The sequence below is a fragment of the Gopherus flavomarginatus genome, chromosome 4, assembly GCF_025201925.1.
Source record: "Gopherus flavomarginatus isolate rGopFla2 chromosome 4, rGopFla2.mat.asm, whole genome shotgun sequence".
In the NCBI taxonomy this organism is placed as follows: domain Eukaryota; kingdom Metazoa; phylum Chordata; order Testudines; family Testudinidae; genus Gopherus; species Gopherus flavomarginatus.
The window spans coordinates 83,521,451-83,536,189 of NC_066620.1; the positions used below are offsets into that span (position 1 = coordinate 83,521,451).

Consider the following 14,739-nt stretch of genomic DNA (forward strand, 5'->3'; position numbering starts at 1 on the left):
CCAGCCCCGGAGCAGCCGTGTTGTCTGCCGCGGGCGCGTCCGTGGACAGACGCCCCAGAGGAGGCGGGGCGGGGTGGGGTCATCTCCCCCAGTCCGCCACCCGCGCGGCGCAATGGGGCGCCCCCTCTTCGGCGCTACACCTGGCGCGCTGCTGCTGCACTAGGCTTTTAAAAAGAGCTCCAGTCTGCTGCGTAAATCATTTCCAGGGGGGGTCGGTCGCCTGGAGGTGCTGATTTTTTTTTTTTTAAAACAGGTCTGTTAAGGTGCGTTGGTCTTGAAAAGCAGCTTTTAAAAAGTTTATTTTTATAAAGTATCTGTGGGTTATTCTTAGGGAGCGATCATGGAAGAGAGAAACCAGTGTAGGTTTAGGATTAGCAGAGGGACACACACTCTGTAACAGATTGAACTGGTCCGATTTCTTCAAGTGATTTCACAGACGATTTGATGTTTGTTTGTTTATTTTGTATCGAGGACTCTACATTCTTTTTCAAAAACATCTTTTGCTTTCTTTCTTATTTCTATAATACAGTTCTCTCTAACATGTACCCCGTGATCCATTTTCAAACTTTTTTTATGTTAAAGTATCTGTCTGGTTCATTCCCTGAAACACAGGAGAGAGTTACTTTGTGTTTACTTATTTTAATGTTGCAGTTACTGTATGATAACATAGCCTTTTGCTTCGGAGGTATTAGTCAATATTTTCTTGACAAAAGACTGCTCTAAAGTTGACTTTCAGATGTGTTTATTAGCTTACTGATCCACTTAGTATGTTGTTAGTATTTGTTGTAGGATAACTTTAAAACATTGGTACTTAGAATGTTATAACTCAGCCTTTCTTCATGTGGCTAAAACTTTATTTTTGTTGCTAATGATGCTGAAGACATTACAGAGTTGATAAGAATTGCGTATGTGAATTCTTTTCTTGAGTCTTTTGTGTGCAGTTTTCATTTCTAAATGCTAACACTAGGTGGCTTTCTTATATCAGAAAACAGGGAACGTTTCTGTCTCTGCTGCCTGATTTATGTATCTCTGGTTTTCTACGAATTCTGAAATGCCTTCATAATCAGTTATGCACTGATTAGACCTAAACAGAATTTAAAGTTTACTCATTTACCATTTATTGTTTTGGTCAGTATCTAACTGTTGACAAAAGTCATTTTACATGCACATTATTACCAACATTTAAAGTAAATCTTTTAGTTCTAAGACAAAGTCTGATGTTCAGAAAAATATTTAGGGTGTCTTTATAGCAGATTTGATTTGGAAGTTTGAGAAATCCAAGTATGGGGTTCATTATAATGAAGCAGGTTGTTATTTTTTATTTACAAACAACCCATTCTAAGTGATCCTATTCTTTAATAGTTTGATAGACTTTCTTTATTTACTTATTTTAGGACTGTGTTGTACTAACATTCATGGGGAAAACAGCTAATCTCTCCTAAATTCTGCAGATGCTTTTAGAGATGCCATGGTACACTTCAACCCTGAGTTTAGTAGCACAGTGCATCAGAGCTTGCTGGGTTTAGGAATAATCATGGCCCAATCCTGTATTTTATGTCCAAAACTCATTTAGTGTTCAGTGAAATGCAACATTGGGCCACATATTCCTTATTACACTTGTATCTCTGGAAGATTTGAATTTTAAAACCACTTTGAAATGTTGTTTTTTTTAATTTATGCAAAAATGTTTAAATCATGAAGGGTTGTAATGCATTTTGGACATTTAACATTACTGAGACTCCACAACATTTGATTTATAATTCATGTAATGTTCATATAAAGCATGACCACAGAGAGGTCTCTGAATCCATTGTCTTGGTTTTTGCACACCCAGTAGGTTGATTTGACAGGTCATAAAGCGTCAAGGAATACCTGTGTGTCAGGGTACAGGACCACTTAACTCATGACATTTTTGTTCAGTAAAAAATGCTTATTTTAAAAGTCTGATATGAATTCTAGACTAAAACAAAAGCTGAGGTCTATCTTACTGGCATTAACATGCTGCTCAAGGAAGGACATTCTTCAAGGCTTCTGTCCAAGGAGAACCTGAATTTCAGTGTTGATTGACACAAATGACACTCATTTTTTGGGTAGCCGTTAATTACTATCAGTGTGCAGTGTGATTCACAATTGTGAATTAGGAGAGCTAGAAGAGGAACTAAGCAAAGCTATGGTCAAAACAGGCAAAAACATAAATCTCTTTTGCTGGTTGACATTTACAAGTGAACTGAGGCAGGAAGCCGGTTTTCATTTTCATCTTTACATTGGACACATCAGTCACTCACTGCACCCAGGATTTTTAAGTGCAGATCAGCAGTTTGACCTGCAGGCAGTAAGTAAATAATTTTCATTTGCCCAGACTGGGATTTTGACTGTCTTGTGTTGTTGGAAATAGGATGTTTTGTAGCTTCATGTCTCTTACAGATGAGTGAATGGAGTGTTGTAACAATGAGTGAGAGCTGCCATGTAATCAGTGTAAAAATACAAGATGCATACTATAGATATAGTGACTCTGGAAAGAGGGTGGAGCTTCTGCTGATCTAGTTTCTCACATTAGTCATTCAAGCTTCCCAACAGTAGCAATATTGTAAGCTAGAAATGAAACCTTGTTTTGGAGACTGCTGCTCTATATCAGTGTGGTTTGCTTCACAGTTTAAAATGTTATACTTTTTATGTTATGTTTTATGACCAGACTTGAAGGTGATTGGACAAATTGGATTGTGAATCAGTGAACTAAAAGGTAGACGATTGCTATTTTTATTGTTTAGGTTGCAGTATTGTACTTATAGTATGTCAAATAGTTTAATTTTTATCTGACTTCTGAAACCCATTCATTTTTTCAATCTTTAAAAAAGTAAAAGCTAAATAAATTTTAAAAATCCTCATTTTTGAGGAGAATCTCTTGTAATCTGAGCAGGCTGGGCAGCTGAGTTTAGTGATGCTTGTTCTTTCTCCAGTCCATTTATTTCACCTGTATTTCGTGGGAGACATCAGGGAAAGGCTCTCTGCTAACTCAGTCTGTTTATATGATGAATGAGTATACTTTCTAGTTTAGAACTCTGATGAATATAATAATTGTTTGTTACTTGGAAAGGATTTTTTTATATAAAAATGCTATTTTCTCTAACAAAAGATGCATTAAGAATGTGTCTGGCAAAAAATATAGACCTGATGCGTAATGCCTATTTTGATAGTGAGGTACATAATTTGAATTTTCAAGAAACTTTTGAACCTGAATGAAGTACAAGTCTCTCTCTTTTTTAAATATGATTAATGTTCAGTTCACTTTATTACAGTGATGCTAAAGTTCAGACATATACAACAAAAGCAAATTGTTGAAGACTTGAGACTTTATCCCATGATACTTCTATCTGTAGAGCAATGACCAAATTTTCAGCCATATCTAGGAGCAATTGAATGAGTTGAGAAGCTTAAGAGTCCCACTAAATTTAGTTTTTGAGTTGATAGCAGAAATGATGTCATGTTAATGTTGTTATAGTTTTGTGTTTAAAATTCTTATTAGAAACTATGTAGAACTTACTGTTCGGATCATTAACTTATTTACAAGTATAATAGCAGCATTTAGAAAATCCACTTGGTGATCATGAGTAGTGAGTTTCCCTAGTGTGTGTGAAATAATCACTTTCTACATAATTAAAGGTTCCATTTCAAAATAAAGTTTCTAAATTTTGACTATAAAGACAATTTTCCAAACTTGCAATAAATGTGAACAGATGCTCTCTTGTCTTCCTGAATCTGTAGACAGACAACTCCAATAACTGGTGCTGTTCATAGGTTTTAGGAGCAGTAGCTGCTGCCTGAAACAAAACAAGGCATTTGCTTCAGTACTGTTATTGAGGATCCTGTGGGCACAGTGAAACTGACAAATTATTGCAACTACACCCTATCCCTGCTTGATAAAGCTGAGCAGGAGTATAGGAAGACAGTGTGGCTGTTTCTGAGAAAAAGAGGCTGAGGAGAGGTAGGCCATTCCCCAGCAATAACCAGGGAGGCTCAAGATGAGTGAGGGGTTGAGAATATCTTTCTCACTGTTTCTCATTTGAAGGCTCTTCAAATTTCAGATACTTAAATTGAAATCCTGGCCCAATTAAAGTCAATAGGAGTTTTGTTGTTGTCTCTGACAGGGTTAGGTTTTCACCCCTAGTATGCAGAAACTGATATGAAAAATGGAGTCTCTGTGCAGATTCCAGGACAGCTCTCAGTATCCCCTCCTCTTCCTTAGCTTCCCATCCAAATTCTGGGTTTCTCACCAGGACAACGCCTGTGGACTCTGTTGATGGTTCTCCATCTTTCATAATGGCTCTGAATTACATGAAAAAAAGTTAAGAATGCATTAGAGTACTTAAAGTTCATTTAGGAAGATATGAAATATAAATTTAAATTCGTATTTCATTTTTTCCAATCTCTGTTCACTTTATTGATCTTTACTTTAAACTAGACAGGGTCTATGTTAAAGTTACAGAATTGACACCTGTTTTGTTAATAAAACTTAATGGCTGACATTGCATAATTATTGCAACAAAATCTACTTTGAACGCACTTTGAGGGATGGAGTAACAATGTTATATGAAATAAAAATGTTTGTGTAGCCTAATAAGTATTCTTGAGTCCTTCTGTAGATGTTTTCATAGGTTGCTGTGGGGGAGATCAAGCTTTGTGGTTTGACGTGCAATAGATAGAGGGGCCAACTCTGACCCATCTCTAATTCCTTAATGCTGGATCTGATTCATATGGGATTTCACGTTCAGCATAATCAACTCTCTCTAGTTCAATTGTTACAGGATATGAAAGCAGAGTAGCAGAAGAGAAGCAAAGCCAGAATACAGCTTTCATAGTTTGTTAAATGTACACTTTTTGCTTAAATATTTATTGTATCTTTTTTCTCCCAGAAGAAGGATTAAAAGGGGATGATGCAATTAACACACTGCTTAGAGTAGCTGGCAAAATTCTATTACTCAAATTCAGGTTTTTTTTAATATTCTGCAGAGAACTTTGTGAAAGAGAAGATGTCAATTACTTTTTTTTGTTTCTAAGCTCTGGAAGCTAGTTACTCCCTTTTGCTCCTGTCTCTTCTTCCCTCCTTCCCCCCGGTTGTATTCATTTGTAGCTTCTAGTTCAGAATGAACTATTTATTCATTTTATAAGTCACCTGAAGCAAACAATACACATACTCCTAGGTATCTTCTCATACTCTTAACGCTGGAAGCAACTATTTTAAATGCTCTTAATCTTATGCTCAAAATCTCATTGAAATATTAGCATGACTCCATAGTGAAGATTAAACACATATGCATATTTTTGTTATACTTGTTTTTGCTTATTGTAATGGCTAGCTGTTTTTGATGAATTAGGAGCAGTTTAAGGTGAAGAGATTATCCTTGCTTTTCTGCTGGAGTAAAGTAAACCTAGTCTTTGCTTTGTGAGGTTGTCAGGACAACAGCGTATTATTGTCCTGACTGTTTTTCTATATCAATGGAGGGAACTGTTTAAAAGAGTGAGTGGCTGCTTTGCCAGGGTTGGTGCTGTGAGGATTGCCAGCTGTGATTTGGATTGAGCAGGATGGTCTGGGTTTGTCATGTAAAAATTCTAATTGATGATGAATTCACACCCAGTGTGAGAATAATTTTGTTTGTTAGACTAATGGAAAACAACGCATTGTGTTTACAAATCCAAGTCCTATTTTCTCAGTGATATTGTCATTATTACTCTGATCTCTTCCATTCTGAAACTCAAAGCAAAATGTTTGAAGTTTAACAGTGTGGAATTTGTGGGATGGGTTCAGGGAAGGAAAGAACTGATTTAAGGTCTGGATTGTGTCTATTTGCTTAATCTGACATTGGAGAACTAGAGTGAAAATGCTAGATATTCCTGCCCTTCTGCTAGATGTATTTAGCTATTTAATCCGCACAAATATATTATGCAGTAAATGTTCAATCATAAGCTATTCACTAATGATAGTGTTGCCAGTTGGAAATTAGATGCTTTACGTTTTTTAAGAATTTGTATTCTGTTCTATACCAAATGCATAATGCCTGTTTATACCAGTTAGTTTACTTACATGAAACTAAAATTACCAGAAAGGTAGTTCTGTGTATGTGGTCATAATATGTGAAGTGCCAAACAAGTACAGTTAAGATGATTGTTTTAATTTCATATGAATTTGAGTATGATTATGGGGGTGAGAAATGTGTGAGAGAAGGTACAGAATGGGTTTGAGTAAAATAGTATTTATTTTACAGGAAGACAAAGAGGACTTGTTAGCAATGCTTTTATTGATTTTGGTGGATCCTGAAGTTGTCCTGTACCTTAATTTTAGGAATCACTTTGATCTGTATTTAGCTATATTTACCAGCCAACTGGCATTCAGGTAGTTAAAATACTCCATGAGATCAATATCGGGTCATTTCAAACTCCTTAATAGTCCAGCAGTTTTTTCATTCATGCTTTCTTTCCATCCTAGTGGTTTGTAGCAGATATGTACTGCAGTTTCTATGTTCCTGTATCTTCTTATTTGGCATTTTGCTGCTAGCTTCTTTTCTTTTTTCTAGTATAGTACAGTATTTACAAAATCAGCAAACACAAAAGATCCTTTCAAGAGTAGGTTTATGCAAATTAAGTATTTGCATGCACAAAAAACCAGTGAGGCAACTAATTTGCCAAGTGCTTGTGAAAATACCATGGCTATTTGTGAAATGTTGAAAACAGAGTATTTCCATAAATAGTTGTCCACTCATCTTTGAAAACCAGACCCATGATAATGCTCCTCACCTCTTCCTTTTTTCTTTCCTCTGTAGACTTTACTCAGTGATGTCAGTATTCCATTTTACTAAATTCACCAAATTAAGTATGCAGGAAGGTCAGAAGTTGTCAAACTTTTTATTGTGGGAACCTCAATTTAATAGAGGTTCTCATGGACCGAACCCTTTCTCTCCCACTAACAACTGTGCAGTTGCCGTAACATTCTGGTGACAATTACAGCAATTACTTATGTGGAAAAATATTAGAAAATAATTAAGCGTACTTTATCTGTCTGTTATGTGCAATTTAGCAACAGGAAACCAGGGAAACCAGATCCATGTAACCAGCTATTTTTCCATGGACCACCACTAAGTGGTTCACCCATTGCCATCCACGCATCAACCAGAATCTGAGAACATACAGAATAATTCATACTGTCCTTCATATTATGTCATATCTTGCTCACCAGGAAAGCCATTAACTGATCTCTTAAGTAGCACTTGCATATATGGTAATGGTTATATTTTTTTAAATTCAGTTGAAGTGGTGTATTTAAAAAAAAAAACCACACCAACAAATTTCATTAAAACCACATTGCAAGTATCCAGAAGACTTTCCTGTCACATCATTGAAGTTTCAAGATGGGTTAGATTTTTAGCTTTTATAGGTTGATAATCTGATGAAAACAACATTTTTCTTGCTGAAACAATTATAGATTATAAAATTTACATCTTTGCACCTTGTGCATAACCATATTATCTCCCCACCAAAAGTAAACAAACAAAATTCTAGAGAAAGTGTAGCTTTTCCTAAAACACTAATTTATACATGTCTCATCTTGCTTGAAAACACTGATTAATTTTTATATGTTCATAGATAGTCCTGAGGCTTTACATTGTGTTGCTGAAAGTGTAAATCTCATCAGATTAGATTTACTCTTGCTTGTGGCAGTTGCTATACCAGATCTTACAATTTGTGGATTTGATAATTGAGTCAAACTGGAATTTCAGTTGATATCCAGCTGTAGTATGTTTTCACTTTATATCCTTACTTGAAATGAATTTTTTGTGTGTCAATGTAGTGTTGACATTTTTTCAATCTCACCTAAGATGAAATTTAGTGCTATATAGTCATTGCATCTTTTTTATTTAAACTTTTTGTGATGTGGTTGCTTATCCTCTGGGGAAAATGATGATAAAACATATTGCATACAAGCCAAAAGTGTAACTTTTGGTCATGAACCGGCTGGATTCCAACAGATAATTTAGAGGTGAAAATTGCTACTTCTCCTTGACTAGCATTGTGGCACCTTGTACTATACAATACGAGTCTCCTGAGTGATCTGGTTATCTTGTTTCTTCCCCTCCCCCCACCCCTGTTTTTGTTTTGCTCTGAAGGTGGAGTAAGTAACTGTTAAGTAGACATATAAAGGTAATCAAATTCCTTTCTGTTTAGAGGTTGTTGTTGTTGTACTGAATACTATAGACGTGTTCATCTGAATTTATTTTATCCTTTTATAAAACTATTTCTCTTTGTGGATGGATTTGGCTGTACCCTTCTTTCATATGTGACACAAGTCCATATCTTACTCCTGAGGGGAATTTTTGCACCAGAAAATTAAAAATTCTGCACACAATATTTTAAAATTCTGACAAACAAAATTTGCAATAAATGTGGTTCTGGCAGTGGGGCGCACAGGCCACTGGCTGCATTGGGGTGGAAGATCACCCTGAAGTCCCTTTTCCCCCCAATACAGGGACTCGGCAGTGAGGCTGCACCTCACCCTAACATAGTGCAAGGGCAGAACCTTCCCCAGAAACACCCAGGAGCCCTGCCACTTTGTGCCAGGCACCAGGAAGGCTCAGCCCAGCAGGATCCAAGTGTGGAGGGGCTTAGTGTGTGTGGGGGTGGGGTGAGGGGGGAGATCCAGGTGTAGGGTGAGAGATTTCTGTGTGGGGCAGTCTGGGTGCAGGCAGCTCAGTGGGAGATCTGGATGCACAGCGGTTTGCTGAGGGGATTCCGGGTGAAGGGGCAATGGGACTCTGCAGGGAATCCAGGTGATGGTGGTTGGGTTCAGTGGGGGGGATCTGGGTGTGGGGAGATGGGGCTTGGTGTGTGTGTGGTGTCTGCCATTTTCTGCAGGGAAAAGCAAGAAATCTACAGGGTGGGGGGCGGTTGTTTTTCTGCGGGTGCGCAGTCCTACAGAATCCCCTCAGGAGTAATATCTAGATTGTTCTTCATCCAACTGCTGCAACATTGAGGGTAGCAAGTGTTGCAGTCCAATTTCCGCTCTTTGAATTGTGCACTCCTCCACCATATGTTTGATCATCTGCATCGCTGTCCTGCAGTCACGCTGCAAATTTCTGCATTGTGAAAGCCTCTCTTGCCACTCAGTTTAGCAACCTGTTAAGCCTAGTCCAGGATCTGCATCACAGGTTGCAAAAAGTTGGCTGTAAGTTAGAACTTCTGAAGTTCATCAGCCCGCCACTGTGTGAGGCTGTTCATCTGAAGTAGGCACTGGACATGAATGCATGAAGAACCTTTGCAACAGGTTGTCACAAAGTCAGTCATGGCAAGTCAACAGGAACATCAGGTGCGTCTTTTCTTCTGGAGCTGTGCAGATCTTCATGTGGGAAATGTGCATTGCTTATTGCACCTATTGGAACCATTGTCAGCCTTGTGTGTAGCGGGTTATTTTCATCCATTGTAGACATCTAACCAAAACGCTGTACTGAAATGCACAGGAGGAGAATTATAATTCATGTAAATTAAGATGATAAACCTAGTTTTCCTTTTCACCTACAGGGGAAGCAGAGAGCCTACTTTCCTTTTAAGCCTTCTAGTTTTAAGTGTTACATCAGTAACATGCAGTTCCCAGTTATCAGTGTGAGTGAGGTGAGGTTCTGCTGGATGTGCAATAGGAGTATAGGGAAGAGTTAATGTTTCTTTGGAAAACTTCACTTTTGAATCTTCCTGACTCCTAAATTTACATTCTCCTTAAGGTTACAGTCAACCTTTCATTCCTATGTTTTGGCTATTACATCCAAAATGAATCAAAACACCCAGGGATTAGCAGGCTGCTTCCTGCCATCCATTGAATCTGCCTTGGTGATTAGAGAAGAGGGAGACTACTTTACCTTTAATTGGGAGTTTTTCTGACTCTGTCACTTAACTTTGTTTTTATGTTGGTAAAAAAAGCTGCTAAACCTAGATGTTTGATTCCTAATTTACTTTTTTATAATGGAAAGTTCAATGGCACAGCCGTGGATGAAGTACTTCTGAAAGCCTCTACTGTGCTAACTCAATACAAGAAAAAATATTTTTCAAAAAATAAAATTATTGGCACAAAGATGACTTTTAGTGGCTTTTCATTCCAATACATATATCAGTCAACTCAAACTGTTGATTTCAAAAAGCAAATTCTGAATTAAGGGGGGAATTAAACACTACTCAGTGTGTGATTTTAAAAACGGTGTGATTGCAGGGGAAATGCTTACTAAAAAGCTATAGTTGTACATGTGAGAAGAAAGCAGATATCAAAAGGACACAAGGTTCATAGAATATTGTCTGTTTTCTTCTAAATAATAAACCATCTTTTTTTTTCAAAAAATCTTTCTTTAAACCCTGTTAAGGGTTGTCAACTTTTATAGCCTCTTTACAAAAATCATGATTGTACGCCTTGCTGTTGTGAAAATGAGTCTTTCTAAGATCTGCTGATATCCAGTCCATGTACTGAATCTTTGACCTCTCCACTTGTCTTCCATCCGTGATCATTGCAAGGGCCATCCTACCCATATAATTTTTGCCATCTCTGCTGGGCATGTCCACACTAACATAGCCTAGTCTCCCTCAACTTTTCTTCATTTGGGGCGACCTGCTTTAGGCCCCTTACAACTTCATTTCATTTATTATCACGTGGCATCCAACAACTTGACCATCTCGATAGCTTTCGTTTCATAGTGGAAAACCTACTAATTTCTTTTCTTGTGGCTGGCAAAGTCTGTCCTGTATTTTAGGATGGGTATAATTACAGTTTTATACACTCTCTAACTTTTTTGGCATCTTTTTATCACAGTGAATTGGGGTCAGCTCCTGCCATTTGTACCAAACATCTTTGGTATGATGCTAGGCATTGCTCAGGAGGGCACCATTGTTTGCAACCAGTGATCCTCAGTATTTAAATTATTTCACTCTTCTAAGTTCTCTGTCTCTAATATCCTTTATGGTGGGTCCTCTCTCTCTCTCTCTCCATTATCAAAATCTCAGTCACACCAACATATACTCTAAGTCCCACCTGCTCAAGACTGTCACCCTGACTGTAATTATTGAACAAATATAGTGGTCTGCTTTTTATTTTTAGTTGGGTTATGTGTTTCAAGCCTTCATTCCTCCAGGCTTTGCTCCCCATAGGGTTGCCAAGTGTCTGGTTTTCGACCAGAATACCCGGTCAAAAACCCAGTTAGACACATTGACCGGGCCATTAAAAGTCCGGTCAGCGGGGCTAAAACAGGCTTCCTATCTGCCCTGGCTCCACGCAGCTCCCGGAAGTGACCAGCATGTCCCTGCAGCCCCTAGGTGCAGGCATGATCAGGGAAGCTCCATATGCTGCTCCCACAGCTCCTATTGGCCAGGAACTGGGAGACAGCGCCTGTGGGTGTGGGCAGTACACACTGTGCAGAGCTGCCTGGCTGTGCTGCTGCCTGGGGGCTGGACATGGTGGCTGCTTCTGGGAGCAGTACGGAGCCGTGGCAGGCAGGGAGCTGTGCCATCGACCGGGAGCCGCCTGAGGTTAGCTCTGCCTAGCCGGAGCCCGAACCCCCTGCTCCAGATCAGAACCCCCTCCTGCACCCAAACTCCTGCCCAGAGCCTGCACCCCAACCCCCTGCCCTAGCCCGAAGCTCCCTCCTGCACTCTGAACCTCTCATTTCTGGCCCCACCCCAACCCCCTGCCCCAGCTTGAGCCTCCCGCATCACAACCCCATGCCTCAGCCCAGTGAAAGTGGGTGAGGAGGGCGGGGCGAAGGTGTTTTATGCAATTAGAAAGTTGGCAACCCTAGCTCCCCAGCTTTGTCTCTAAGAAACAAGGCACTTCCCCCTTCCCCATCTAGGTAGCTCATTTGAGCTATCTTAACTCAAGCTGCTAAAATCTAGCTGAACATTGTAACTGTTAAGTAGGGTTTTCAGCTGAGACAAGCTAGCTTGATTGAGCTATCTGGATAGGGGAGTACCACCTCTGCCGGTTTAGATAAGGTTGTAAATGGAATGTCTCTTCCCCCCACCTCCTCCTAATTCTGCTTGCACTTTGCATATGTCACTCCTGCCTTTTATTTGCTCTACATGATCATGCTGTATTGGCCAGAATGAACAGAGCACTAGACAGTGGAATGGATCAGGAGTAAGCAAAACACTATCATACTGCTAGCAGTATGGGGAGGGAAGAGGAGAGAAGTTAGTGGAGTCTGGGAACTGTAGAAGGGGGAGAGATTGCTTGATGTGAGTGGCAAAGAAAGATTTCAATTCAGCTTTTATTTGAGGGGGGAAATCAAACATTAAGTGGGTTTCTGGATGGTGTTAGAAGGTGTATGTCAATGTTTTAAGACTACAAAAATGTCTTAGTTTTGGGGTGTGATGTCATGCTCATGATTGTTAGATTCTTCTACAGCTTTATGGTAAGGCCTGGTCTACACTAGGGAGGGATCAGTCTAAGTTACGCAACTTCAGCTACATGAATAACGTATCTGAAGTCGTTGTACTTACACCTATTTACTGTGGTGTCTTCTCTGCGGTGAATTGACTGCTGCCACTTCCCCATTGACTCTGCCTGTGCCTCTCACGGCGATGGAGTACAGGAGATGATGGGAGAATGCTTGGGGGTCGATTTTATCACATCTAGACTAGACCTGATAAATTGATCCCCGCTGGATCGATCGCTGCCCGCCGACCCGGCGGGTATGGTAGACGTATCCTAAGTGAATGTTATATGGTAGAACCTGGAATGGGTTTTGTGGCATCTAAAAAAAAAAAACTAAATGTGATGTTGAGTATATAGAGATGAGAGGCTCTATACCTTACACTAGATACTCCATGTATTTCAGGGAGGGAATGTCTGGATCAGGCATACTAATGGGTTCAACTAAAATATTAAATACGGCAAAGAATAGGTACCCTGACGCTTCTTTCTGTTCAGACATTGTCTGCAGGCTCTGTTTAGTTTTCTGTCATTTAGGGTATCTGTACAAGATCCATTCCAAGTAGTGTTTCAGAAGTACTTCCACTCAACCTGGCTGAAAATCTCTTCTGCATTTAAGCATACTATAAGGCTTAACTTTGAGTAGTGGAGAACATTAGCCAGTTGTCATATATTATCAATGCCTTTCCTGCCCTGGAGGAAATCAACTCTATTTATTTTAATGAGTTTCTCCATCATATTAAATTTTTATAGGTAAACTGTCTTCTTCTTCTTATCACTGCGTAATGCAGTGGATCAATAATTGACTCTTTCCCATGGTGACCTACACACTTTTACACGGGATAATACAAGTATTGAGAGAGAAATTGAAGATGTCAATCTAATTTCAGGATTCCATTGAAAGTTCTTTTATATGGGCATTATCTGTCAGTGACTTGCACAATTCTGTGGGTGACCCATAAAGTCTTGAAGCTCTTTTATTTGCGAGGGGTTTGTTTGGTCACTCAGACTGCCATCAGTTGAGATGTCATCTTCCTGGAATGAATCTGTCACATTCAAACCCAAATTTGTAATATCACAAATGCTCTGATGATCCCAATTGTCTTGTTTTGTTGTTGTCTCTCCTTTTTATAGCTTTTGCTAGCTGTTGTAATTTGGTATCTGATCAGTTATTTGTGTCAATGTTTCACTTGTAATTTCCAAAACAAACTTTTTCCACATTTTTTGAGTTCTAGGCAACTATTTTGCTAATTTGAGGTATTTATTGTTAAACTTCTTTCTTTTTAAAAAAAACTTGTTTAGGTTCAGTTTCACTGTGAATCTTTCACAAAATGTGAAATCAACATATAAAGCAAAATCGGTCACAAGTATCAGAAAGATAGGTCTGAAATTGCGACGGTAACTATTTCAAATGTAGCAGCAAAGATAATCTCATACCTCAAAAGATTTATATGTACATGTACAACTTGCCTACCATAAAGGGTGTTCTGTCTCCACAAGCTTACTCTTGTGATCTTCTCCATAATGTATGTTGATGGGCAAGGCTGCAACTTGAATAATTCTTCATAGGATGTCAGTTCAACCTATAATCTAACTTCAGTGTTTTCTACTATCTACAGGAACAGACCTTTGGGAGGTGGGGGGAGAGGGGGATTCTTAGGCCCTTTATTAGGGTACAGTTGCCATTTGTTAGGTTGCTATGGTTGATAAAAAGCTATCAACCATAACTGTTTAATAATGTCCTTTGGGGAGGCCTTTGTCTTTATTGCATTGTATTGGGTTGTGTAGGTGCTCAGTGAATCTGGTAGGGGCAAGCATGTAGATAAGTAGTGTAGTGCCTCTACTTTTATAGCTATAAGTAGAATGGGAAAATTCTCTAATCTGGTACAATTAAGTTTTCATTGCTAAACTGTTAAGATCTCTCCTTTTTCTCTTTGCAAACTTTTGTCTATTTCCTTTGTACTGACAGTCAACAAACAACTGTCTGATTATAAATCCATCCCCAGTTGTGAAAGGCAGACTTCTCAGAGGATGCTCTGGGGACTTTTTTGTCCTTTATCTATATCCCCTATTCCCACATCCAGAAGGAGTGATCTATTGTTTATCCTCTGGGACTTGTGTGGAAGGAAACGGATGAGAGGGGGGCCATCAGGCAGGTATCCTCTCCCAACGCTCACTTAAACATCAGGAGAAAATGGAGGGAGGCTTTTACTCAGGCGTGGGGTCGATTTGTTAAGTACCTGAAGCAGTCAATGCTCTTCCTGTAACCCATGTAGAATGGAATAGCATTA

General features: G+C 39.1%; 1 protein-coding gene across 1 annotated transcript in view; it reads left to right on the top strand.

The window, feature by feature from the left end:
* Positions 1-14,739, top strand: part of SIPA1L2 (signal induced proliferation associated 1 like 2) — a 249,856-nt gene that overhangs the window by 355 nt on the left and 234,762 nt on the right. The window lies entirely within an intron of this gene.